At 45.3% G+C, this 27,544-nt stretch overlaps 2 pseudogenes; one reads left to right on the forward strand and one right to left on the reverse strand.

Moving 5' to 3' along the window:
* LOC136638566 (zinc finger protein 721-like) overlaps nucleotides 1-27,544 on the reverse strand; it is a 1,054,179-nt pseudogene that overhangs the window by 251,548 nt on the left and 775,087 nt on the right.
* Nucleotides 26,143-26,262, forward strand: LOC136643287 (5S ribosomal RNA; annotated as a pseudogene).

Here is a 27,544-nt window from a genome sequence, read left to right on the forward strand (position 1 = left end):
GGGAAAAATCCCTTGAAGAACTTGCATTGTTCCCCCGCTGACCTTTGTACTAGGCTAGAGTGGAGCTAAGGAACTTATAGTGTTTACCTACTAACCTTTGTACTGGGCTGAGAGGGAGGTTAATAAAAGAAGGGGAGGAGGCTGGCTGGGGAGTGCTCTCTCCCTGAAGCTTGCCAGCCTGCCTTGCTCCCTTCATGAACCCTGAACATGTGTCTTGATTGCTTCAACTTGCACTTCTAACGGGGCTGCAGGGACTGGGATGCACTCACCAGTCCCTGCAGCAGCTGTCCTGGGGTGCGGGGAGACCTGCACAAGCCACTGCAGGGCTCCCCAAGTCAGCAGAAGTGAAAGTGGAGCAATCGTGCTCCACTTCTGGTTTTGCGGCAGCAGAGCGCAATTGCTCCACTTTCACTTTCCCTGACCTGGGGAAGCCTGCAGACGCTCATGCAGGGCTCCCCACACCCCAGGATGGCTGCTGCAGGGACTGGTGAGTGCATCCCAGTCCCTGCAGTCCCCCTGAGCGGTGCAATCCTGGGGATAGAGTCGCTGCCTTCCCCCCACCTTCCTCCCCTCCCTTGCAAGAACTTACTGAGAATTTCAAACTCTCGGAGAGTTTGAAAACTGCAGCTATATGGGAAGAAGGAGAAGTTGACTAGCCTCAGTCCCAGTGGTATTAACTAGATGGGAATGGGGGGGAGGTGCAGGCTGCACCAGGTGATGCACACGGGGGTGACACCACTACTCGCCAACATTTTTTTAAATCTTGGTATTTTGGGATAATACAATCATATATCAATTGATCCGTAATTTCATGCAGAATGCAATGAAATGAACCACATTGAAATATTTCAATTCTATAAAACTTTATGGTAAAAAAAAAAAAGTAGGCAGGGCAATGATGCGTCACCAGGCCCACTGCCTGGGGATTTGCCCTGCCTGCTGCATGAGAGGAGGTCCATCATAGGGGTGACATGCTGGCCTTCCGTACCGGGTGACGCAACCCTAGTGACGCCACTGCTCAGTCCTCCTTCCACAGATTAGCACTGGCCTGAGAAAGTCTGATGCTTTTTGTTTCCTCTCCTATTTGCCTGTTGAAGACTGAAAGCTACGGTGGATGATTGGCATATGCAGTTCTGCACCCTTTTTATGTCCCTGCTCCCCCAAGGGCAACACCTGCTAGGAAATGTGAGATTATTGGCAGGATAAGTTGGGATTTGACTTGCACGTCAAAGGGAAACATACAAGAACCCTCAGAGAATCTAGCCAGCTTTCCTTAGCAAGTGGCAAAAGAATAGACTCCACGATGCTGCGGGGATTGTATCGCTGACAGAGGCCACAAAACTGCTGGGCCGCTGGCATTTTCCCTTCCCTTTGTGTGCCATGAAAGCGAGGGGAGCATTGATTCAGCAAAGTATTTCAAGCATGTGCCAATGCTTGGCTATGTTAAGAAGCACCATTAAAGTCAATGGAACTAATTACCAATTTGCAATTAGGGTAAAGCCAATCGTTTGTGTCCACTGCTGACTCAAGGTGACCAGATGCATGAAACGAGGTTCGATGAGAAGAGGAAAGTGGTAAGCAATAAAATGGTTGGCTCATGCTTGTACAGGACTCACAGGCTGTCCTCCCTTAAGCGTTGGTGCCCTGGGGCTTGAAGTAGTCAGCTTCAGTACATTTGAAACAATATCAGGCATTGGACAACAGCAACAGTGGCTTCCTGAGGTACAGGCAGGGTGGTGGGAGATGACAGAGGGCCCAGTCCTATCCAACTTTCCAGTGCTGATGCAGCTGCAGTGCAGCCCTGAAGGAAGGGGACAAATGTTCCTTTACCTCGAGGAGGCCTCCGTGACAACCCCACCACTCCTGGATGCAACGCACTCCCCATTGGCACAACTGCATCAGCACTGGAAAGTTGGATAGGATTGGGCCCTGAGGCTCCAATCCTATGCACACTTTCCTGAGAGTAAGCCCAGTTAAAGACAATGGGACTTACTTCTAAGTAAGACAAACCTCAGATTGTGCTCTGACTGGGCAGGCAATGGCTCGGCAAATTTCTGCCTTGCTATGATGGTTCCTGACATCTAGATAGAGCTCTATCTCACATGGGCATGTTGTTTAGTGGGGGCACTTTGGTCCAGCAGCTCATGGTTCACACCCTTATAAATCCTTTAGTACAGTTCCAGCTGCACTAATTTTATTTGACCCACAAATTCACAATGCAATCCACAGTACATGCTAACTGGATGTAGACTTCATGGCTTGGTTTCGTTTTTCTTCAGCACCCTGAACTTGGTCAGTTCACTGTGATTCCCGGCTAGGTTTTAACTCTCACCTTAAAACAGGTCTGGTCCAACAAGAAGCTGACGGAACATACCAAGATCCAGGTCTACAGAGCTTGCATCCTGAGTACACTTCTGTACTGCAGCGAGTCATGGACTCTTCACTCACAACAGGAGAGGAAACTGAATGCTTTCCACATGCGCTGCCTCCGACTTTCTCAGCATCACCTGGCAGGACAAAGTTTCAAACAACACAGTCCTGGAACGTGCTGGAATCCCTAGCATGTATGCACTGCTGAAACAGAGACGCCTGCTTTGGCTCGGTCGTGAGAATGGATAATGGCCGGATCCCAAAGGATCTTCTCTATGGAGAACTCATGCAAGGAAAGCGCCCTACAGGTAGACCACAGCTGCGATACAAGGACATCTGCAAGAGGGATCTGAAGGCCTTAGGAGTGGACCTCAACGAGTGGGAAACCCTGGCCTCTGAGCGGCCCGCTTGGAGGCAGGCTGTGCAGCATGGCCTTTCCCAGTTTGAAGAGACACTTGGCCAACAGTCTGAGGCTAAGAGGCAAAGAAGAAAGGCCCATAGCCAGGGAGACAGACCAGGGACAGACTGCACTTGCTCCCAGTGTGGAAGGGATTGTCACTCCCGAATCGGCCTTTTCAGTCACACTAGACACTGTTCCAGAACCACCATTCAGAGCGCGATACCATAGTCTTTCGAGACTGAAGGTTGCCAACTACTACTACTAAACAGGTCACATTCACCCAATTCTTTGTCTTGCATCTCTATGAGAACCTCTGACAGCACACCTGCACTATATATGTGCAAAAATTTGTATTTCTGGCAGGGAGATTAGAGTCCAGGGAATCTCCCTCATAATGAATAAAAAAAAAAAATCTCTTTTCATCTTCTATAGGAAGGATCACATTTTGGATTTCCTTCTTGAGCTGGAGAGTTGGAGGGTGAAAGGGGTATGGGTGCAAGCAAGGAAACACCGCTCATTCACCCATCTGGGCTAGTTATGTTCCTGTGTCCCAACCACTGGATGCTGTACATGCCCTGTCAGCTCAACTGCCTCAGTGCCAGTGGTGGGGGATAGTATTGGGCCATCAATTCCATCCCCTCTTAGACACAGTTTTTCTAGACTAAACAGCCCCAAAGGCTGTAGCATTTCCATGTATGGAAGGTGTCCCAGTCCCATAATAATTTTGGTCGTTCTCTTCTGCACCTTTTCTAGTTCCACAATGTTTTTGAGTTGAGGTGACCAGAACTGGATACAACACTCCAGATGCAGCCTTGCCATCAATTTGTACAGTGGCACAATAATATTGGTGTCACTGTAGCATCTGTGGCTTGGTTATGAATGTAGTCTGTTGTTAGCTTTGTAAATTGCTAGCTGTCAGTTTGGTGGAATGTGGGTCTTGCTGTCAATATCTTTTTCTCATCATAAGATTTTTGTGACTGCCATGCACTTTTCCCAATTGTTTATATGGATTTCTTTCTTTCTTCACTGAGTATGTTGTATTAACTTTTTAAAAAATGCCACTTCTTTTCTGAATTGTTTATATTAGCTGTCAAGAGTTTTTCTCTCAAAGGACTATGCAGTCATATTTAAACCTTCTCCTTATGCCTTCTGCAGCGCAATCCTGAGCTGCACAGGAGGTCGCAAATGTGCTATAAGTCACGTTTGCACCTCCTCATGAGTCAGCTAAGCCATGTGCCGGCCTGCAGAGGCTAGAATAAGCCTCCGCACCGACAAGTCTTGCGTTGGCCGAGCTTGGCCGACACAAGGTTCTGGTGTGGGCAGGGAGGAGGTGAGGGGGAGGCAGGAGAGAGGCGTTCCGGGGTGGGGGGAGGGTGGGCGGTGCGTGGCCCCAGGGGCGGGCAGGTGGAGAGTGAGAGGCGGGGCTGGGATCCAGCAGTTATGCCGGATTCCAACTCCCATTCCCAGGGAGTTTGGAGCAGCTTCAAGCTGCTCTGCTCTCCTTGGACTTATGCCACCTCAGGAGGTGGCACAAGTCTGAGAAAAACCATAAGGGCCAGCGTGGCTTACCCGGAGGTAAGGGGAAAAGTTTCCCCTTACCTCTGGCTGAGCTGCTTTGGGCCCCTATCCTGCGCTGGATACAGCACAAGCCTCTTGGCTTGCCTGTTCCAGTGCAGAGTAGGATTGTATCCTTAGTTGTTTTCTATTACTAATTTCTATTTTCCTAATGCAAATACTGCATTTATGATTTTCTATATGTCAGTGCCTTATGTGCTCCTCTTTTTCCCTATGTGAAAAGTATTCCATTAACATCTTATACTTCTGCTCCCTTGTGTCTTTGATTTTTCCTTCTTCCCCAGTAGTTTATTAAATATATTTTATCACACTGCATTTTTTTTCTAAGTTTCAAAGCTTTGATTTTGCTTGTTTATGGTGTGTGATTATTTTACTTTCTCTTCAGTGGTGAAGTGGTACATGTTGAAGTGCAGAAGCGGGTCATGATACTATACCCCTATAAGCCATGTCTCACTAAAAATGTACGTGAGGTAAAAGTCAACTTTGAATCCTTCATGACAGTGTTCTCCTCTCATGCATTCCTATTTTGTAATTTATTACACTTCATTTAAAGATTTAGCTCATTTCATCTCAGCTCTTGGAATCGGCTGCAGTGGTTTAAACAAATGTAATATGGGTTTAAAATATTTCAAAGAAATATAAATTAGATATTAGATCAGAGGTTCTCTGAGAAGCTCTGATTTTGCCCCTTTAAGGAGCACGAAAACAGCAACGTGATCCCCAGGATTACACAGCTGCCAGGGGGGACAGGGGCTTCATTTTACTTACCAGTATTAGCAGCAACCTCCCAGTGGTGCGGGGAGCCCCACGGAAGAATCCACAGGGTTCACCAAGCCTTGGAAAATGTAAAAATAAAGATCGCGATTGAAAACCAGAAGTGGGTCGTGATCTTTATTTTTACTTTTTCCGAGGCTTGGTGAGCTTTGTGGAAGCTTCCACAGGGCTCCCCACACCCCTGGGAAGCTGCTGCCCTTACTGCCAGGTAAAATGAAGCCCCTGTCACCCCTGGCAGTGTCACAATCCAGGGGATCATGTCACTACATTTCCCCTTCCCCCGCAAAGTCTTACAGCAGCTCCTCCCGGAGAGTTTGAGAACTGCTGTATTAGACAGATTTCTAGCACAATCCTATGCAGGTTTACTCAGAAGCAAGTCCCATTCTGTCCAATAGGACTTACTTCCAGGTAAGTGTGTATAACAGGGGTTGCCGAACCACATCTTGTGAGCCACGTGCGGCCCTTTGACATATAATGTGCGTCTCACGGAAATATGTTTGCTGAGCTCCTTTTTGCATCACAATTGATATGCAAAATAAATTTAAAATGTTCAAGCTTTATAGTTATCTACCAGGTGTAAACTCAGAGTCCACCAGATTAAAATGTAAGTTTAATGTTCATGGTGAGTGAATATATTTAAGAATTTAAATGCTTCTTAAATATTGCGGCTCTTAAACATCTGAAGTTTATCGTATGTGGCTCTTATGTTAAGCAAGTTTGGTTCACTGGATAGCTGCTTTAGGGCATGATCCTGAACAGCGCGTGTCAGTTCACTGCTGGCACACACTGTCGCAAATGTGCCTCAACGTTTGCAAACGTTTGAGCCCACGCTGGGCGACCTCCGGCACTGGGCCCACTCAGCAATCGCCTGGACTGCCAGGTGGTGGAGAGATGAGTGGGGGTGTGGGGGGAGGTGGGGTTCTGAGGTGGGGGAAGGCGGGCAGAGGATGGGTGCAGGGCAGGCAGGAAGTGTGACGAGAGGAGGAAGCAGGGTGGGAGGAGAGTGGGACCAGTGGAATTCAGCTCCACTGAATCCAGACCCCTGTTCTGAACCGCGCAGTCCAACATGGGACTTTTTGACTCTGTGCCAGCTCAGAGATACTTCTCTTACTCAGGGGAAGAAGATGAAAGTCCCCTTCTCTCGAGGAGCCGCTATGGGCTGCCTGGTTGCGCGCTGGATGCTGCTGCCGCCATTTTGGCTCCACGGCAACCCAATGCTCTGGGCAGCTCAGGATTGGGTTGTTAGTCAGAAAGAACGTTCCCTTATGTTCAATAAGGCATTCTCATATTTGCCTACAACTGTTGTCTTCAGGTCCAGTCCTTTCCCTCCCTGTGGGTGCGGCCATGCCAAAAATGGGTGATCAGGAGGCTTTGGAGGGGAAAAGGGATCAGAATGCTGAGATGAAGGCTTGGTGTGTGAATGCTTCACTTGTTCTGCCCCCAAGAGACCCAGAGACACCAATCCGATGCCGATGCCAATCCGATGATACGCAATCTGCATCATGCAAGGGGGCAGAACTGGGCAAAGAATGCTCCCATCCAATCATTGCAGATGGGCAGCATTCTGATCTTTGCCCAAACATCCCTCCCACAGTATTTCTTTCTGAACATGTTCTTGTGTTTCCTTTCTGTGCGCCCAACCTTATCAGCCTCATTTCTGCCTCTGCCCATGTTCAGAAATGCAGGCATCCTTACTCCACATTTTCAGATAATGCCCATTTTCTTTGTTTAAAAAAAAAATAGCTGAAAATGTTTCTGGTTAAATTTAGTGGTGAGCTGAATGTTTTTGCAGACATTCATTTAGGCAAGAAAAGAGGGGTGTGCATTTGCTTCAGAAAGAATTGCACTCCAAAATGTATCACCTGAGCACTTCTCAACCTTCTGAGCAGCTTTGGAGAGAGTGCCCTGAACAAAGCTCAATTTTGAAGTGGCTTTGGATGGACAGCTGCTTCACGCAGCTTTTTGTCTCCTTCTTTTCTTTTGTCTGCCTGGAGCCTTTTCTTCCATATATGGAAGATGCCTTCCAAGTACCTGGGGGAGAAGACAGACAATGGACAGCTCTGAGTTGTCAGTGCGGCTCATAGCAGATAACGAAAGCTGTTAATTTTTACTTCTTTTCCTCCTTTTTTCAATCTGTATGAACCTTTACAGCAGGGGAGTCAAACTCATTTCACATAGAAGGGTAAAGTTAGCTTTTAGGACTGGGAGCGACGTCATTAAGCAGGAAGTGACATCATTAAGCAGGAAGTAATGTCATCAAGCAGGCGATGAGCAGAAATGATCACTTTGTTTGCACCTAGTTGAACTCATTAGCTGCAAATGACCGAAGATAAAATGTACAAATCCATATCTTGAAATATGATCTTGATTTGTACATTTTCTCTTCGGTCATTTGCAGCTAATGAGTTCCTAGGTGCAAACAAATAGGAGCCCTATTATCACACGGGCCGCCCTTTCAACAACACCACTTCTGCCAAGCAATGTTCCCTCTGATATATTCCCTACCATGCAGAGTGGTTAATGACCTGAGCAATACATAACCACTCTTATCGTAAAAGGGGCAATGGCCAGTCTGATCTCTAAGCAATGTGAGATACTGCTCATGCATTACAGTTACTGGGTCAGGTGGCATGTTTACATTGAATGCCTTTGGCTGACTTCACTTTCTTTGCATACATTGGTTGTCTCTTGCAAGATTATGGTTGCTGTTTTTTACATGGCTTCATGGAGAAAGCTCTTCTTGCTCCCATTCACACTCGAGAGCTAGTTTCCAAAAGCTACAACCCAAGTCCAATTACGCCAAACTATCATTACAGACAAATGATGATTTAGTGGGCATCATCAGTCTTTTCCTATTTGTGCTGAGTACCACACTTCTATTTCTAGGAACATATCGCTGACACCAAAATTTACCTATTTGTCATCAAATTAACAAGATTAGCTTCATGTGATCCTTATGAACTTGGTTCAAACTGCATCCCATTTGAATCTTCCAAGTTATAAAAGTCCTTCATGCTTCTAAACTCTTTTCCCTGCAAGAGCCAAATTTCTTCCAGAGCTTTCATTTACACAAAGCACAGTGCTTAGTTTCATCATAGACTATCCAAAATTGTTTCATGTGGAGGGCCACCACAATTGTTTTTTGAAAAACAAAAATGGAGAGCAGACACTTCAGCAATGATATTTTCTCTGAACAAGTTTCTTTTCCAAGAGTTTCCATCCTTCCATATTATTAAATGAAGACCATCAGTCCCAGAACACAAAGTTTCTGGTTCTTAAGAAAAAGCATCCCACCTACTTTCCCATTTTACATTTATAGTATGCAAGCTTCTATATCATGTGCTCCTCCTATATCAGGAAGATCTGCCCATATTTCAGAAGCCACAGCACCATATCCACATCACCCATCTGGGATACAAAGCTCTTAAAATTAAAATATGTAAGGCCTTAGGGATGGAGTAATCTGTATCAATGGATGGAGCCTCCAGAGGACCTGATGATAGAGTCAGGGAGGTGGCCTAGCCATACCTGATGTGATGACAGTGTCTTGGAGTTTTGGTGAATCTGGAGGGATGGAGCCCAGTAGGTCTGGTTTGGTTCCAGATCAAATGAAGTGCAAAATGCCTTTTCTTTCAAGGTGTATCTTAACAAAAACATGGATAAATTTAAAAAAAACAAAACAAAACAAAACAGATTCAAGCCAAGGCTGCATGCTTACAAACACCCTGTGCATTATCTCCTGGTGAGTTGATAGGTCAATAATTCTCCTGGGTACCAAGGCAAGATGTCAGACCCAGCTCCTGTTACAGAGGGTGAGATGACCCTATTGGATATAATAAATGGGAAAAGGCTTTAATGACTATAGCTGAAATATCTATTTATCTTAAATTGCAATGAATTCAACAAAAGTATTTTTTAGAAATTATTGGACACCACAACACCTTTATATTAAGGGGTTGACTGAAGAATCCTATTGCCGGCACTGCAATTTCCCTGAAGCATCACTCAGGCACATGATGTGGTCTTGCATGCTGGTACAGTTTGCGGGGGGAGAGAAGTTACTGCAGATACTCATCTATAAGGCAATCTCACAGATAAGGCAAGGGTACATTTTCAGCCAAAAATCACTGAATGTTTCATGCCCATCAGATAAGTCGGGGGTAAAACTTAGGGAAAGGTGCTTGTGAGGGAGAGCTTCAGCTTGCCCTAGAGGCTGATTGCTCTGGAACCTGATTGAAAGGGAGGGGGGAGAATCTGAGCTGCATCACTATTTTTGAAGACATTAAAAAGGTGCTTTTGTAGTACTGTACTGTGCGTCATTCTCCCTTTCTGTGTAATGGAACAGCCTGGAGGCAGGGAGGGAGGAGAGAAGGAAGCAAGAGGAAATTTTTTCCATCTGCAGTTGTCCTGGTTCAGACATGGTAGGTCTTAAGACCCAGTGGCAGCATGCCTGCCTACCTGCTGCCTCCTGGAGGAGTCATATGCTGGTTAGTTGCAAAGTATCTCCCTGCAGGAGGGAGCTGTTAGGAGAGGTAAAGCAAGGCCAGTAGGAGCATGACATGGCACAAGGTGAGCTCCTGCCTGCCGTAAATCTGGGTTCTCCTGGCTGCTGCAACACCCTGGAACTGCCTTGACCTCCTGAGTGACCCACAGATAGGTCGATGAGATGGTCTATGCTGGATTTTCAGTAAAAATTTGTATTAATTTTGTATTACCACAAACACGGATATTTGTTGATACTTATGTTCTCTTTTGAATTCTCTATTTCAGTGGTTCTCAAACCGGTGGGTCACAATCCACCACCAACCCCCAAGATCACACTGCTGCGGAGGAGAGGGGGTCTATTTTTAAACTTAACTGCCAGGGACCAAGGGGTGTGGGGAGCCCCTCAGAGTGCTCTGCAGGGCTCCCCGCAGCTTGTAAAAAGTGAAAGTTGCAGTTGTGACCCACTTTCAGTTTCATCGCAATCACAACTTTCATTTTTTACAAGCCATGGGGAGCCCTGCAGTGTGCTCCGTGGGGCTCCCTATACCCCCTGGACCCTGGCAGCATATAAGTTAAGTTTTAAAATAACTCCCCTTCCCCTGCAGCAGCATAATCCTGGGGATTGCGTCACTACCTTTTCCCTACCCTGCAGAAACTTATCTTGGGAGATTTACTCAGAGAAGTTTGAGTTCCAGTGCTCTAGTGGATGTGAGCCCTTGGCCAACTTCTGACATCACCTGTGGTCTAGTCATGCCAAAATACTTTGGAGTGTCTCCATTCCACTCTGAAGTCTTGATTTCTAGCACGACTTACTATTTTTCTGCACTTTTCAACAGCCCCCAGTTGGGGGGGGGAGAAAAAATACTCCTTTATATTGCTCTACATTTCAGTCACCTTCATTTGATACGTTAAATACAAATACACCTTTATGTAACAAACAATTGACACATCTGACTTACAGCTTCCTATTCATTCCCTTCAATTCTGGAGAGAGCTCCTTTTCCAGAGAGTGTATGGTATACTTCTAGAGTAGCAGTTCCCAGAACACAGAGTAGATTCTCTTCCTGTCAACAATAAATCTTCTGGTAGGCGCAACAAAGCAATAATGATTCCCTGCCAGGTTTAAGTTTTCATTTCATTGTACAATTCAGGCATAATATTGTGATTTACGAAGGGCTGATTCACATGACAACTGCTTGTTAGCTTGGACTGTGGTGTGTTTGTTTTTTTTCCAGGGATGAAGTGGTTATGTGTGGGCTCCAGTTGGACATGTCATCTTCAAAAACTGTGATGTTTCAACGGACTTTATGCTGGAGTCCTCATATCACCAGGGATGTGCATAACCTTTCCACATCTTGCCATCACATGTTCAGCACACACGTATCCACAAAAACAGATTAGTTATTTTTTCCAGGGCAGATCCGACCCATGATTTCACATGGCATGAGTTTTATTAACCTGAATAGGTGTGTAACGGCACATCATGTTCTCTGTCCAGAAAATACAGACAGTACCAGTATGCAGGAACATACGTGGACATCCATAGAATCTGTGGCATGAAAAGAGCTTTGAGGCAGTCATATCTGAACCACATCAAAATTTATGCTTTGCAGTGTTCTCTCAATGTGCATGCGTGTATTGGCAACTGTAGAGGAGAAGAAGAGACTCACTATGCAACCCTATCGCCTACCACATTATGACATGAAGCCGTGCAAATGAAGGCTGCGCTGCATGCTGTGTTGGGGGTAGGGGCGGGAGCAATAGGACAGATTGCAGGAAGTAAGTGAATATTTTTTAAAGTAAAAAAAATGTTTTACTTACCCCGGTAGGCTTCCCAATTACCTTTGAGTTTCCTGGGACCTGTGCCAGTGATATACAACTGGAGTGAGTCCAAAGACAGCCAGGGGTTGGGTGGGCAGAAAAATAGGAGGTAAGATCCAGCATGCACAACTGCCCCTGGATCCACCACCCCTCACTACACAGCCCCTGCAGTAGCGTAGCTGGAAGGGAGCAAAACAGTACTACAGAGGCCACAATGTGCTGTGTAAGTGGCTCCTCCCACTTTCTTTTGGAGCAAATCCAGGCAGCAACAGCCTCTTGGAGCCACTGTTGTGTGCATTGTGCCTCTCACCGTTTGTGGCAGTGACCTGGCAGTGTGCAACAGCAGCCCTGCTTTCGTGTGATTATAAAGGACCTTGCACTGCTGGGACTCTAGTTGAACTGAAATTTGGAAGGAGAAGAATGCCGTGAGGAGCCAACCCACAGAATAATAAAGGGATGAAACAGGAGGGCGGGAAATCTGCTCATCCCAAGCAATAACGCACGGGGAACCATTCTGCAAGCCCTTTTAACCACAAATACCTTTGACTTTAGAGTTTTGTTCTGTCACCTCTGAAAAATGACACCGTCTGTGGAATCAGATCTGTCCTCCATCCTCTCCCCCAGAGATTTGGTCAAGCAGGAACAATACACAGAATAAAGAACAATTCTTCAGCAACCAGGAAGCTAACCTCATTGCACTCCCCTCACAGACAATAATGTTTCTTCTCAGTTCAGCTAATACTGCCTGACAATGCTTGAGGCACCTCGGAATTTTCCCCCTAATTGTTTGCTCAACTTTAACTGAAAGGAGGTCAAAATCAGATTACTTGTCTCTCGAAGCCCTGGCTCCAGCATTCTCCAGAGACATCCTGGCTCCTAATTTTATTACCTCTCTGACTTGGGGACAGAATTTACCAAAGAGAAAAATATTCTGCCCTGCGCCCAGCAAGCCAAAGGAAAAACTGGGGTTGACCAAGGTGGGGGGAAGATTCACTGGTTACGTATTTGTTTCCAGATCCTTCTTCCTTTTACTGAATGCTAAAACAGGAACACAAAAGGCAGGCAAGCAGGCGGCCTGCACACTAGGGGGACACAGTCATTAATGTCTCTTCCTCTAGTGCAGGGGTGCCCAAATCCTGGTCCTGGGGCCACTTGCAGCCCTCAAGGACTCCCAATCCAGCCCTCAGGGAGTCCCCAGTCTCCAACGAGCCTCTGGTCCTCCGGAGACTTGCTGGAGCCTCCACTGGCCTGATGCAACTGCTCACAGTGTGACGGCCAACTGTTCGACCTCTCGCATGAGCTGTGGGACAAGGGCTCCCTCCACTACTTGCTGTTTTACGTCTGTGATGCAGCAGTGGTGGCAAAGGAAAGGCCTTTTATAGGTCTTGAGCTGTTGCAAGACCTTCATTCGTTCATATAAGTTCCATCGCTAATATATTTGTTTATGTAAATTTATTCGCATTTGAAAAGTAAATTAATTCTTTTTGTTCCAGGCCCCCGACACAGTGTCAGAGAGATGATGTGGCCCTCCTGCTGAAAAGTTTGGACACCCCTGCTCTAGTGTTCAGGCTGCCTGCCTGCCTTTTGCATTCTTGTTTTAGTGTTCAGTAAAAGGAAGATAGGCATTTGCTTGGTGCCAGGGTAAAGAAGCTAAACTAAGGTAATGGGTGCAGGGGGGCCATGAAGAAGTATTGCACCCCCGGAGGCTAATGGATCCTGAAGGCTTCCTGAGGGCCCTGGGGGATTTTCCCACTGCCAAGACTGGCGCCTCTTCTGTGTCCCTGGTCAACCTCTGGAATGGGGAAATGTCCAGGGCTGTGGATGAGATTGCTCCGGAGCGACCTCTGCCATGCCGCAGACTCGGAGCGGCTCCTTGGTTTACTGAGGAGCTGCGAATGATGAAGCGGCAGGGCAGGCGTCTAGAGCGACGGTGGCAGAAAACTCGTGATGAATCCGATCGGACACGGAGTAGAGCTCATTATAGAGCCTACTCCGTGGCGGTGGTAGCAGCGAAGAGATCGTTCTTCTCTGCTACCATTGCGTCTGCTGATAGCCGTCCGGCAGAGCTGTTCCGTGTGGTGCGGGGCCTCCTTCATCAGGCCCCTTCGGTAGTCCAGAAGGAATACACGGTCAGCCGCTGTGACGTGCTTGCCCAACACTTTGCAGATAAAATCGATCGTATTCGTCGCGACTTGGATGCCACATTGACAATGTCTGTTGATGTCCCCTTGGCAACTGCTTGTCCAGTATTGTGGGATTCTTTTCAGCTTGTGCAGCCTGAGGATGTGGACAGACTCCTTTGGAGTGTGAGGCCGTCTGCCTGCCTGCTTGACCCTTGCCCAGCTTGGCTGATTAGAGCGGCCCGGGGGGGACTGGCTGAGTGGACGGGGAGGGTGGTCAACTCTTCCTTGATGGAGGGGACATTGCCGCTCGCCTTGAAGCGGGCGGTGGTTCGCCCCCTCCTGAAGAAGCCCTCCCTGGATTCCACTGTGTTGAATAACTATCGGCCAGTCTCCAACATCCCGTTTCTGGGCAAGGTAATTGAGCGGGTGGTGGCGGCCCAACTCCAGAGGGTCTTGGATGAAGCGGATTATCTGGATCCTTTTCAATCTGGTTTCAGACCGGGCTTTGGGACGGAAACTGCCTTGGTCGCCTTGGTGGATGACCTACGCCGGGGACTGGACAGGGGGAGTGCGTCCCTGTTGGTCCTGCTGGACCTCTCGGCGGCTTTCGATACCATCGACCATGGTATCCTTCTGGGCCGATTGGCCAAGTTGGGAGTTGGAGGCATTGTTTTGCGGTGGTTCCGCTCCTACTTGGAGGGTCAGTCCCAGATGGTGGTGCTGGGGGATGCCTGTTCGACACCCTGGCCCTTGAGGTGCGGGGTGCCGCAGGGTTCGATTCTGTCCCCCATGCTATTTAATATCTACATGAAACCGCTGGGAGAGGTCATCCGGGGGTTTGGAGTGAGGTGTCATCAATATGCTGATGACACCCATCAAACGCTCTATCTCTCCTTTCCTCCAGACTCCAAGGTGGCAGTTGAGGGCCTGGAGCGCTGTCTGGAAGCAGTGAGGATCTGGATGGGGGCTAACAAGTTGAAATTAAATCCGGATAAGACAGAGGCTCTCCTGGTTCGGAAATCCTCGATGCAGGTGCTGGATTATCGACTTGCTCTGAATGGGGTTGCACTCCCTCTGAAGGAGCAGGTTCGCAGCTTGGGGGTCCTCCTGGATTCGCAGCTGCTCCTGGATTCCCAGGTGGCGGCTGTGGCTAGGGGGGCCTTTGCTCAGCTTCGGCTGGTGTGCCAGCTGCGACCGTACTTGGATCGTGCAGACCTGGCCACGGTGATCCATGCCACGGTGACATCGAGGTTAGATTACTGTAACGCGCTCTATGTGGGGCTGCCCCTGAAGACGGTTCGGAAACTACAATTAGTACAGAATGCAGCGGCCCGTGTGGTCACCGGAGCCAGGCGGTTTGACTCTGTCAGCCCGCTTCTCCGGGGGCTGCATTGGCTGCCCATTCGTTTCCGGGCCCAATTCAAGGTGCTGGTTTTGATCTTTAAAGCCCTATACTGCTCTGGGCCAGGATATCTTAGAGACCACCTACTCCCGTACAATCCGGCTCGCCATCTCAGGTCATCAGAGAAGGCCTTTTTGCAAGTGCCGCCACCCAAGGAGGTCCGGGGGGTGGCTGCAAGAAATAGGGCCTTCTCGGTAGTGGCACCAACATTATGGAACTCCCTTCCCCTTGACTTGAGAATGGCTCCCTCTCTTGAGAGCTTTCGGCGAGGCCTGAAAACACTGTTGTTTAAACAAGCCTTCTGATTTCTGGCCTTCTTAACTTTTTATACATCTTTTAGTTTTACAGGCTTGATTCCTCGGTGATCTGCTCTTTTACTCTTTTAATCTGACTACTGTTTTTATGGCCCTGTAGTGTGTTTTTAAATGTTTTTATCTGTTTGTATTAATGTTTTTTAAATTCTATTGTTTTTTAATATGTTGTTAGCTGCCCTGGGTCCCGTTAGGGAGAAGGGCGGGATAAAAATAAAGTTTTATTATTATTTATTATTATTTATTCTCTGTATAGGGGTTTTTTTTAATCTGCAGTTTCCATATCTATGGGAAAGGGGGGGCACATCCCCTGCGGATATGGGGAATGCCTCCAAATCTGCCTAAAGATGTTACAACAATGCTCCTGGTGAAATCCACAGCAGGATGCATGGTTTCAGAGCCTTCCTACTGCACAGCAAATCTGATTTTATAAGATACAGACATGTCCACTCAATAGTATGCATTTTGTACATTTGTGCTACATCAACATTTAAATGTTTACTTATTACACCAGCTGTTTGGGTAGGAAATATGTGAAAATACTTGAAAAAATATATTTAGATATGAATTTTTTTTTTTTCAAAGAGAAAAAATATTGAAGAATTTTCCATGGAAGATGGCAGAATGGAAGTTGAAGGAATTGTGTGCGCCTGGAACAAAATGGAAAGAGATAGATCCATCCATCTCTAAATGATTTGAACACTGAAGGTCTCCTTTTCCCAAACATCTGTTGAGATCATCAACCTGTTTCTGGACTGTCCCACTCTGTACTGTTGCTGAGGGGGAGAGATGGTTTCACATGTTGGAATGTTGCCCCTCTACCTGAGGATGTGGGTGGGGGTGGTTTTCGCCCAATCTCCACCCACATTAGGCAGGGGATGGGCTAGCACCTGATTGATGTGGGCAAAGCCAGGGACAAGGCCCTCTGTCCTGTTTATTGCAATGCTGGATAAGCTAGTGCCCCAATCTACCCACCTGTTGGGGTAGTCCAAGATTAGCTGGTCACCATTAGAGCTGGGTAGGAATGTTTTGCTTCACTCTTGCTTGGCCATTGAAATCGAGTTTTTTCACCTACACTGGACTGTTCCTAAGGTGGAGTTTCGCCAGGATGGCCATAACTGGCTAGTATAACGTGTAGGGATTTGGTGTCTACCCTTAGGCAAGTGAGAGTCAGAGGGAAAATCAAATCTGGACTCAAGAGGCTGTCTGGTTTGAGGATGCAGGCTGGTGATCCCTTGGTCTTGAATTGCAATGTTTATCTAAAAGGCTGCCTGGCAGGGTAGGTAGAACATTTCAGCATCCTTGACTCCCTTTCCAGGGGTTGGGGTTGGAAAGCTGGGGTCACTAAGAGGTTTCGCCCAAAGGGGTCTGGATAGGTTAGCTATCTTCACCTGGGCAAGCACCCATATTTAGGGGGGTGGAGTGTTCTGGACATGACTAGCTGCAGTTATTGATAATTTGTTGTAATCCATTCCGTTCTTCTCCAATTCCATTTCAAATAACCTTGTGTTTTCTGGTGGGGTAATGGGCAATGCTCTTCCATTCCAGAAATGTCTATGCACAGAGAAAAGTAGATGTCAGAAACTATATACTTGCACAAGGAACTGTTTGGAATGGAGGAGCATTTAGCCATATGAATCCTTATCAGCAGCCCGAACTGGAACCGTTGAGGAATGTGTTAACCACCAAAATATTTGCTGGGGAAATCTAGGCCTTAATTCACAATCATGGGAATTCCTGGAATATATTAATGTGATGCAAGTTACATTGAACCTGATAGCAATACAATATTCCCCTTTCAAAACAGTCTTCCATGAGAATATCTGAGCCTTTAATTATGCCAAGTTCATAATAATAAACAGATTTCTCCTATTTACTGTCTTAGCCAATTCATGTTGGGTGCTAGCCTGGTGAATTTCAGTGTCGCTCTGTGTGCAGTGAGAGTGTGTTCTGGGATACATCCAATACACCCCATGGCCACACATTGCAGGAAAAGATCTGTAGTAGCTGGTAAGCTGCTTTGAAACAGGCAGTACATGATTATTTCATGGAACGGTGGTTTTCCAATTGTGTTTCAATGAAACTGATTGGTGGGAACTTTTGGAGAGATCAAGGGATGTACGTCTTCACACCACGCATAATTTGTGTAATTCACCATTGTGACAACGGCCACCAGTTAGGATGGCTTTAAAAGGAAATTGGACAAATTCAGGGAGGACAGATCTATCAATAGCTGCCAATCATAATGTCTATGTGCCACCTCCAGATTCAAAGTCTGTATGGCTCTGAATTCTAGTTGCAGGGGAGCAGTGATGGGAGAGATGTGCCATTTTCTCCTGTACGTTGGCTTCAAAGAGGTAACTGGTGAGCCACTGTGGGGAAACAGGATGCTGGACTAGATGGACCTTGGACCTGATCCAGCAAGACTTTTCTGATACTTCTGGGAATCATGAAGATACTCAAAGATTCCTTGAACGGTTCAATAACGGAAGATAATCTTCCTGGAATGTCTTTGGCTGACTGGCTGTGCATTGGTATGTTTTTGAACCAGTATCACCAGCAGTCACTGCAGGCAGCTCTAGGTGGGAAACTACCTAAAAATACCTTCTACCTTTGTCAAGAAAGGGCAATTTGCAGGTGTTAATTTAAATATAAATACAGCTGAGCACAGGGGGCATTTTGGCTGGTTGTGTATGCCAACCAGCCTTGACAACTCATCCAATCCAGTCACTGACTCCTGTCCACACTGGCTATTATTCATGAGCTGGCAATGCCATTTTCCTTTAATAAGGGTCTGTAATCTCCATGCTTGATGAACACCTCTTACTTTATGGCCACCCTGCAAGCAGCTGATATTTCCTTGCAGACTCACCGTTTGTTCTTTCTGAAACTACTTTGCCTACACTTTGCCTTGAACTACAGTTAGGGGGAGCAACAGGTGCTGCCCAAGGAGGCCAGCAAGCCCCTTCTCTTTCCCTTGGGCCACTGCAACAGTTTTAAAATGCTGCTTCCAGCCAGGATGCCTTATCTCTGCCAGCTTCAAATGGCCAGGACTGATAATCCCTACCATGACAGTAACAGTATCGCAGCTGTCTCTAAGAAATAGGTAGGAAGGAAATAGATTTTCCAAGGAAACTTTCGTAAGTGGATGATACACTTTGGTAGTTTACTTACTGCATTTGGGAGTAAAGTCTGAAAGGCTTGACATGAGGGGGGAAAGATTTTGTTATATAGGTAAATCACCTCTATAGGGGGAAAAAATCAGCAGCCTTTCAAAATGGGGTTTTGGTTAAAGCTGGATTTCCAGTTTGACTCCATTGTGTAGAGGTGAAGGATTAAATTACACTGTGCAAACCACAAAAATGTTCACTGATTTTAGGTTATTATTCACTTTACTTAAAATAGAAAATATTGCTAAGTAGATAAAATAAGATCACATACACAGCAGGCCCTCCTTATCCGCAGGCCCCCGAATGCCATGAGAGGGCCTCCTGGACGTGACTAGTTGTGTCCAGGAGGTGTTCTGTGGCCGGAGTCTTATAGAGGAGGCTGTGGCCTCTCGGCTTCAGAAGGCCTCCTGGATGCAACAGATAGTCACTTTTGGTTCCTGAGCACAACTTCTGGTTGGGAGAAGGAGGTGTTATGATGCCTGGGAAGACTCATGGCCCACTCCACAGGCCTTCTGCAACCTCAGAACACCTCCTGGATGCAACTGGATATCACGGACATGAACCAGAAGTGACTTCTGGTCATATCCAGGAGGCTCCCTGAACATAGTGGGAAGACAGCATGTGGCCCTAGGTGAGTCCCGCTGGCACTGCAACCCTGAGCCCTGCAGTTTTCATTATCTTCCGATTTCTGTATCCCGGGGGGGGGGGGTGATGTCGCAGAACTAATTCCCTGTGGATGCAGAGGGCTCACAGTACATATTAACAGAAATACATTCATGTACCTACCACCGAATTCCAAACTTTAGATCTTCATATAGGAGCATGTAGTTCATTAGCATAAGCCATGTTTATGTTCCAGAACCTTGGGGACACTGGAGAAGACCCTTTGCTCCATCACTCACTGCTTTTATCTCTTCTTGTATATAGAAGTGTGTACATATAAATTCAAAATGTGAACTGCTTTTCTCCTGCACTGGACCTCCTGGGAAATCCAAGTCTGCACTTAAATATGGGTTTGTGATGGCTTGGTGAAATGAGTCTTCTTCAACAGGAGAGGTTTGACATAAAGGCTAGAGTCTTGGCATTGACTGTAGAAAAGCAAGCTTCAAGGCTCAAATCTCATTGGCCTTGGATGAGTTGTTTTGAACTGAAGGTCTGATGGGGCTTGAATGCAAATTAAAATGCGAATGAGGGGCATTGTGAAGATGAAATGAGCTCCTTTCATGAGTGTTATCCTTGAGCTCCTAGGAGAAAGAACAGGAAGCAAAGCTAAACAAATACATTGAGTCAGGGACGCCAGGTGAATTGCTGCCTATGTAAAGGCAACCATCTATGCAATAATACATGTTGAGTTGAACATATATACCTTAATGTACTATGCATAATGTTATAATTAACATTGTGTGATCTAATCGGCCGTGGTTGGATAAAACAGTTGTTACCCTGGTTCATCCAACCATGGCCCATTAGCCTGAACAATGCTAATTTTAATGCTAGGAATGCTGGCCGTGAAAATCTTAGTATGCACTATGCAAGTTCGACTCATACAAATAAACCTTCTTCTCTAAAATGGTATCATAAGAGATGCATGTGATCATCATTTCAGACAAAATGGTGCCATACCTTCCATGTTTTGTGGGCCACCCAGCCCTATATTTCTTGTAACAACCTCATCTGAGCCTAGCTGTCCAAATACATCAGAAATTCTAGTCATTGTATATCAATGAATAAAGATTTTATTTCTGTCATAACCATTGGTTATCTGGAATGGATGTAATAATTTTCCCTGATGGGTATTTCATCTGTGGAAGGCAGATTGCCTTACTGAACCTTTATTGACACTGCAGCTGCTTGATTGTCTGAAAAAAGAAGTTGTGCCTGGGTTTTATGTAGAAACAGTAAAAAGATTCCTTAAAACTATATTGAGGCAAATAGCTTGCACTCAATCATTAATGGGACACATTTCATCCTTTTCCAATGCAAAAAGTCTCCCCAAACAGACTGTGGCTTCTCCATTATTCAAGAATACTCTCTAAGGAATGTCTCACTAATATTTTTGAGCTATATATTCTTTGTAGGAAATTCGTTTTGAGCCTTTTGCTCAATGTACATGTTGAACACATTGACTTTCATTGGACAAATAGGGCATGTAGTAGATGAATGAATGCCGTGAACAAAGAATGCCAGGGGTGGCCAAGCTTGCTTCACAAAAGAGACGCATACGATAAACTTCAGATGTTTGAGAGCCGCAAGACATGAACAAGTATGTACATGAATATGACATGACATGAACAAATATTACACACATATTTTTATTGTTGCATGTCTATTTTGTTACAAAAAATTTATATAAATCTTAAGAAATACATTTACATAATATTATTTATTCATTTATGTAGTTTTTAAACTGTTAATTTGTATTAGTTTCAAAAATCATGATGTACAAGGGGTAAAACAGCAATTTTATTTGTCTTGGTATATCTGGTCAAAACATGGAAGAAAATATGTCAGCCAATAAAATCAGAGATATTTTAATCAGGTAATTTATTTTCTTATGATAATCTTATGGACTCTCAGTTTGTACCCAGTAAATAATCATACCGTTTGAATTTTTTTATTTACCTTTTATACTAACTGTGATGCAAAAAGGAGCTCAGCCAACATACTTCCATGAGCTGCAAATTATATGTCAAAGAGCCACATTTTGGCCACCCCTATTATATGCAAGGATATCAGCACCCAAATCCCTACATACATGAATTCAACCAAATCCATACATACATGGATTCAACTAAAAGCAAAGGGCCTGTAATGTACCTTCTCCATACATTGCAGTCTGTTTTATGAAAAAGCCAATCCAGGCAGGGCCAGATTAAGCTAGGATTGTGCGAGAGCCAGATTAACCAGACTGTGCAATGTCTGTAGCATATGTCATAAAGGAGCCCTATATATTGTGTTTTTTTACAAAATTCACAAATATTAAAACATGAATTATTTACTTGCACAGTAAACTAATTCATTTTTTTCCCCATTTGCCATACTGCAGATAATACAACTGAATAATACATTGCCAATTGAATTAGTTCCAAATCTGGAAAAAAGAGCATATGTATATTTGGAAGGCTGCTCTAATGCTCAAGAACTGCCTGTAGTCTTCTGTATATGTCAACAACTGGCTACTGCTCCCAGGAATTTAATCAAGGGCTAAGGATCAAGGGTAAGGGGTGTTGAAGAAAGCAAGGCTGCAGAGGTATGTAAAACACCACAAAATGTTTACTACTGAGTTGACTTGAATAGGATTTCAGTGGATTTTCCATCTTGGGTAGCCTCTGCCTCTCAGGATACTCCATTTGCCCAGGACCTTGGTACCTGGCAGGGCAGGTCTCCCCCTGATAGCAATCCCACTGGGTGCAGGACACTCAGAAATGCGGGGTCTGTAGCATATGCTACTTTCGCTACTATGTTAATCCGGCCCTGAAACTAGGGCAGGTAGGTGGCCAACTGAGATACAAGAACAACCAAAAGGCCAAGCTAGTATCGCTTCTGCAGCAGAAAATTCTGCATCAACAGTCTGCTTGGTGATGCTTTGGATGCAAAACCCTCATGCGCAGCTTTTGAACACAGAAAGAACAACGTGGGGATTTAAAGAAAGGCATCAGAGCTGAATGCCCCTTTGCATTTGCCCTATGGCCCAAAAAACACAAGCGTGACATTGAAATTAGAAGATTGTCTGAGTCTCAATGAGTAAAATTTCCTGACTGAAAAGCGTCTGACTCCTTGGAGGCACAGCGTGTATATCTCCCTAAAAGTTTTTAGTTGTTTTTCAAACTTCCACGGTGCTTGTGTGGCAACCGGCGCTGCAAAACTGCAATCGAGTCAAAGCAGGCATTCTGCATTCTGCTGCTCTTTCAGTTATTAAGGCCAGAAGTCTGACATTATGTTCATTATTGTTCCCTTGTAATTTAAACTCAGCCCATCACTTACAGATTTCTCATAATTACCTATTGTTGTTCACATTGCCAAGAGCCTTCACTGGGTCCCGAAATGCAATTTGCGCTTATTTTGAAAGCGACAGACCTAAGCACACACACAAAAAATGAGAAGCTTCTTTAATTAATGGAAATTCAGAGGCATGTCACTTGCTCCTTTCTGGCTTGTTAACCATTGATGATTCAGTCTGTGTAGACATCAGTAAAAGATGAGGAGAAGATTCTTCGCCAAGTTGATGCACACAGCTCAGTCATGTAAGGCAAAGGGGCAGGAGATCAATGGCCTGTCACCTCTGAATTCTTTGTTACAAGCCCTCTTCAGCTCTTCATTCTCCATGGAGAGCAGCTGCAGGAGGTGCCCCTGGAACTGCACCACTTTGTCCTGCCCTTGTGCATCTCATCCCACCTGATCCCACCACTTTGTCCTGCCCTTGTTCATCTGATCCCACTGCCACCCCATAAGGACAAAATGAATGAAGACTTTCTCCCTATGATTGCTGCCCTGGAACAGATTATGACCCAACAGCTAAAGAAGGCTTTGATTACACTATTAACTGTGCTGCTTTCTCTCCACACCATGTCCAAGGCCCATAGTTGATATTATGGTAACCCAGCAAGGGGACCAATCCTATCCAAATTTCTTGTGCTGATGCAGCTGCAATGCAGCCCTGAAGTAAGGGAACAAACATTCCCTTAACTTGAGAAGGCATCTCCTCAAACTCCCTCTTTCAAATAATGCCTTCCCAAATGTATTTTCTTTATAATGCACTATTGTGCTGTCAGTTGAGGCATAGTCAAGTCTGGGGGGGGGGGGGGTTGGGAGATCTCTTAGCATCCTATGGAATGATTACACCTAGGAGCATATAATTTTGAAACCACCAGCATAGTCAGTGACTGGGATAAATATAAAGACAGAGATGGTAACATAGGTAGTAGAGCTCTATTAAAAAAAAAAATTCTGTTTTCTTACATATCCAGATTAAATAGGAGGATAAATATCAGCAAGATTCTCTTCCCCCAATTTCTTTATGTACCTGTGGAAAACATTTTTATTGATCTCTGTCATCCATGCATCCTTTCAAAATACCACTTAAAGCCTGCTATTGTGGAAGACAATAATTAAGGTATAGTTCTTGCCAGGAATGTGCTATTAAGTGGTATAAGGCAAAGAACCAAGTACATCTTTTTCTTTAGAAGTTTGCTGATTCAACATAAAAAGACATATTAAGACCAGATCCAGAGGTTATTTGGGCAATATGGTTGCCATCAAAAAATCCTTCCATCCATGGTCACCATCTTATACTGGAGGCCCAGATATGGGTTATTCCTATACAAGTGTTACCTCAGCAAAAACTGCTGGCTCCCTACATGAGAGGAAGTTAGCATATATTGCCTTGATGGAATAAGGGCAGTGGTTTGGTTGATCAGCCATTGCGTTGTCATGGTAGATGGTACCAAATGAACCAGGTCATTTGTTGCAAAAAGGCAAAATAATTTCCAGGATCTCCACAAAAGATAAAATCCCACATCTTCACTGGACAGTTTTCTTTTCTTTGTTCTGCCTGTGGCTGAGGAGAACAGGGCCCTAAATTACGGCAGTACAGCCTGTAAATTACACTGCAGGAATCAGAAATTATTCTGGATCATTAGAGTCCTTTGCTTATAGCTTTCCATTAACTCTGAATTGTTTCATTATCACAGTGCCATTTGAAAAACAGGGGGGGGGGAAAGAAATCTTAACATTTCAGTATTGCTGAAGCCGATTTTTCTGAGAACAAGCAAAATTGTGAGATGCAAGCTGTTTGCATTTCGGGCAAATTCTTTGCAAAGCTTCTTCTTCTGAATATTACCTGGCAGGGATACTCAGCAAGCCACTGACATGGTGGCAGCTATGCCTGTGCCACCTCTGTTCTGCCAAGAGAGGGATGCAGGCAGTTCATATATACTCAGGTACCTTCTCAGAAAAGAATTCACCACATGTTCCTGTGTCAAAAGGATGGGCACCAGCGGCCTTGTCCGTTTGCTTTGAAAAATCTCAGCACTGTTAAGAACATAAGAACAGCCTATATTGCTTGGTACATATGGCCCACCTGCTTGATGGCATCTGGACAAGTACTCCAACAGTGGCCAACAGTGGAACTGTGTAAGCAGAGTAGGATGGAGCTTGAGATCTCCTGTTGCTTGCCCTCAACATCTTATAATTAGAAGTATACTACTTCCACCTGAGTATAGCACAAAGGTTAAACAGGGTGGGGAGGGTTATAATGAGGCAAGGCGAGGCAAGGCAAGGGTCGATTGGGCTTGGGAGGGGAGCAGGATCTATGGCAGTGGTGCATGCCATATCTGTCTTCCCGGGCCCAATCCACCGACACAGGGCAACATGAACTTGAGCCAGCCAGAACTTACAGTTCTGAGTTTCCCCCATTGATCCCCTTACCCTGTGGAGACCTATAGGATGCAAATTCCCAAAAAATGGAAGCAGGAAGCACACACAGTAAGCAAAGCAGAGGGCTGGAAAGAATTTGAGGCTAAGCTCTTTGAACTCTATGATAAGCATCACATTCTTTTCAGCCCTCTGCACCACTTCCTGTGAATGCTTCCTGCTTCCATTTGGAAGTCAGCAAAGAGCCAGGATAGGAAGACTGCAAACACAAGCAGATAAATGAATTGAGCGATCAGGGGGTGCAAACAGGGATTTTTGAACCGCTTTTTTAAGGGGTCCTTTTTATTCAGGAGGCAGGGAATGTATCTCCTGCAGATACGTGGCGGGGGTGGCAATGACTGTATTGGTATAAAAATGATACAGGTAGTGCCTGGTGGATTTTTCATCCACAGATGTTCCCTGAACTGCAGTGAGCCCTGATCAGGCCTGACCTGAACCCTCCGAAAGTGACCAGAGCTTTGATCTGGTCTCATTCAAAGAGTGTTCTGAAGCCCAGGGACGCGGCTCACAACCGCTCACAGCCTCTGTAGGCCTTGGAATATCCTCTAGAGGCAAAAAAAAAAAGTTACCTCCGATTTTTGGGCAAAAACAGAAGTGACTTTTTATGCCTTTAAAAGGCATTCTGAGGGCTGGGAAGGTCACACAGGGAGGCCACATAGGCCCACCTCCCCAGGTCTCAGCACACCCTCCAGATGTGGCCGGAGCTCTGCACTGGTCATGTTTGGAAGATCTGACATGCTTGACCCACAAGTTTCATTACCCATTGTTTTCAACATCTGCGGAGGTTCCAAGAATAGAACCCCCACGGATAATTTCTCATGGCCCTCCTATTGGAAGTACCACTGGAAGGAACTGGTGATGATCTGATCGCCGGTTACTTCTGGATGGGGAGACCGGATGCAATACAACAAACACTGGTAAGAGGCTGAGAGCGGGTGGGTGGGCAGGCTTGCGGGCTTTTTGGAGCTTGCAAAAAGTGTACAATGGAGCTCTGCCTGCTGAGCTGAGCATCCTACTGCTGCTTGTTGCATTTCATTGCTGGTCTTGCTGCCATGCGGTGGAGCTCTGGTGGACCTGTGGGTACAACCAGGCACCACCTCAAGTGCCGCAGGTGCTATGAGTACCACTGGCTGAGAGACACTGATGTAGACTTTTTCAATTGGGTGCTTACTAATGATATGAAACGGAAGTTCTAATGCAGGATTAACTGGCAAAACACCATGGGAGTGAACTCAAGAAAAACAAACAAAAAACCCAGCTAGGGCTATTCAGAAGCACAGTAAGCAGCAACTGTTACCCTGCACATGCCCAATCTCGTCTGATCTTGGAAGCTAAGCAGGGTCAGGCCTGGTTAGTACTTGGATGGGAGACTGCCTGGGAATACCGGGTGCTGTAGGCTTATACCATAGTCTTTCAAGACTGAAGGTTGCCAACCAACCAAGTACCTTTGAAAGAAACAAATCTTCAGAATAAATATCTTGCACTAAGATGTATCTAATTACTTTGACCTCAAGTCTAAGGCTGCAAAGAAAAATGATAAATTATGAGTGCTATTTAAGCTACTTTCTGAGACTGGAAGAAATATGTTCAATTAAGATAACTTTTTTGAGCTTTCTGACACTTCAATTTCCCTACTGTTTGGGCTTGTGCAATGGTAATGAAAAAGAAGTCAGAATTTGTTGCATTCCCCCCCCACCCCATCCTCCACCCCTAAATACATGAGGCAAGGTTTGGGATTAAAAGTGAACTACACTGATTGAAATTAATGCCAGTCAGCCTATAAACTCGGCAACTGGTTCTATCACCATACAGTCGTCTTCCCTTTAGTTCTGGCACCCACCTTGGAGGAGACAGCACACCCCTTCAGGAGGCCCCAAACTGACTCTAATCATCTGCTGACAATTGCAGCTTCTCCATTCCAAATCCAAAGGGGGTCAAGGAAGCTCACCTCCCTCAAGGCAGAAAGCCTTTGGGTTTCATGGCTTAGTAGACACTCCTAGTTTGCTACTCTAACCAGTACGTTATACTTCCAGCACTGATGAAGGGAGAAAAGGGAAGGACAAAAAAGGGAGAGATTAGATTCCGTACCATTCCTGAAGACATTATTGAGGTATAACAGGTTTGGATTTGGTTTAGAATAAACAGATTAAGTTTCCATGTTGGGGGAAAATAGTTTGGATTCACAAGTCTAATTCTGAACTTGACTCAGATAAATCAGCCCATGAATTGTCACCAATGTTTTCTTTCTAGACATTATGAAGAAGAAGGAAAAAGGAAGGTTGTTGTATCAGCCGTAATGTTTAATTCCAGTCTCTGTGCTATCAAATGGGGAAAAAAATGAAAGTTTGCTGCACATTAAAAAAATAAGTATTTTAATAAAAAAATAAGTATATCAAAAAATGAAACATACAGAGTCTCCAATTTCTGTTCAGCTTTACTGAATAAAATCCATTAGATCTGGAAGGGTAATTTTTTTTAACTATACAAGCAACTAAAATGAGCCGTTACGTTACTGTGTAGATTATTGTTCAATTGCAATAACTGTGACAACCACTGTGTTGCCTATTTTCAAGAATACTCGGAGAAACTTCAACAAACCTTGTTTTGCTTTTCCCAAATTGCATTTAGTGTGCGGTTTAAGGAGATTCATCTCATTGAACACATGCTGGAACAAATTTAAT

This window comes from Tiliqua scincoides, chromosome 2 (assembly GCF_035046505.1).
Source record: "Tiliqua scincoides isolate rTilSci1 chromosome 2, rTilSci1.hap2, whole genome shotgun sequence".
Classification (NCBI taxonomy): domain Eukaryota; kingdom Metazoa; phylum Chordata; class Lepidosauria; order Squamata; family Scincidae; genus Tiliqua; species Tiliqua scincoides.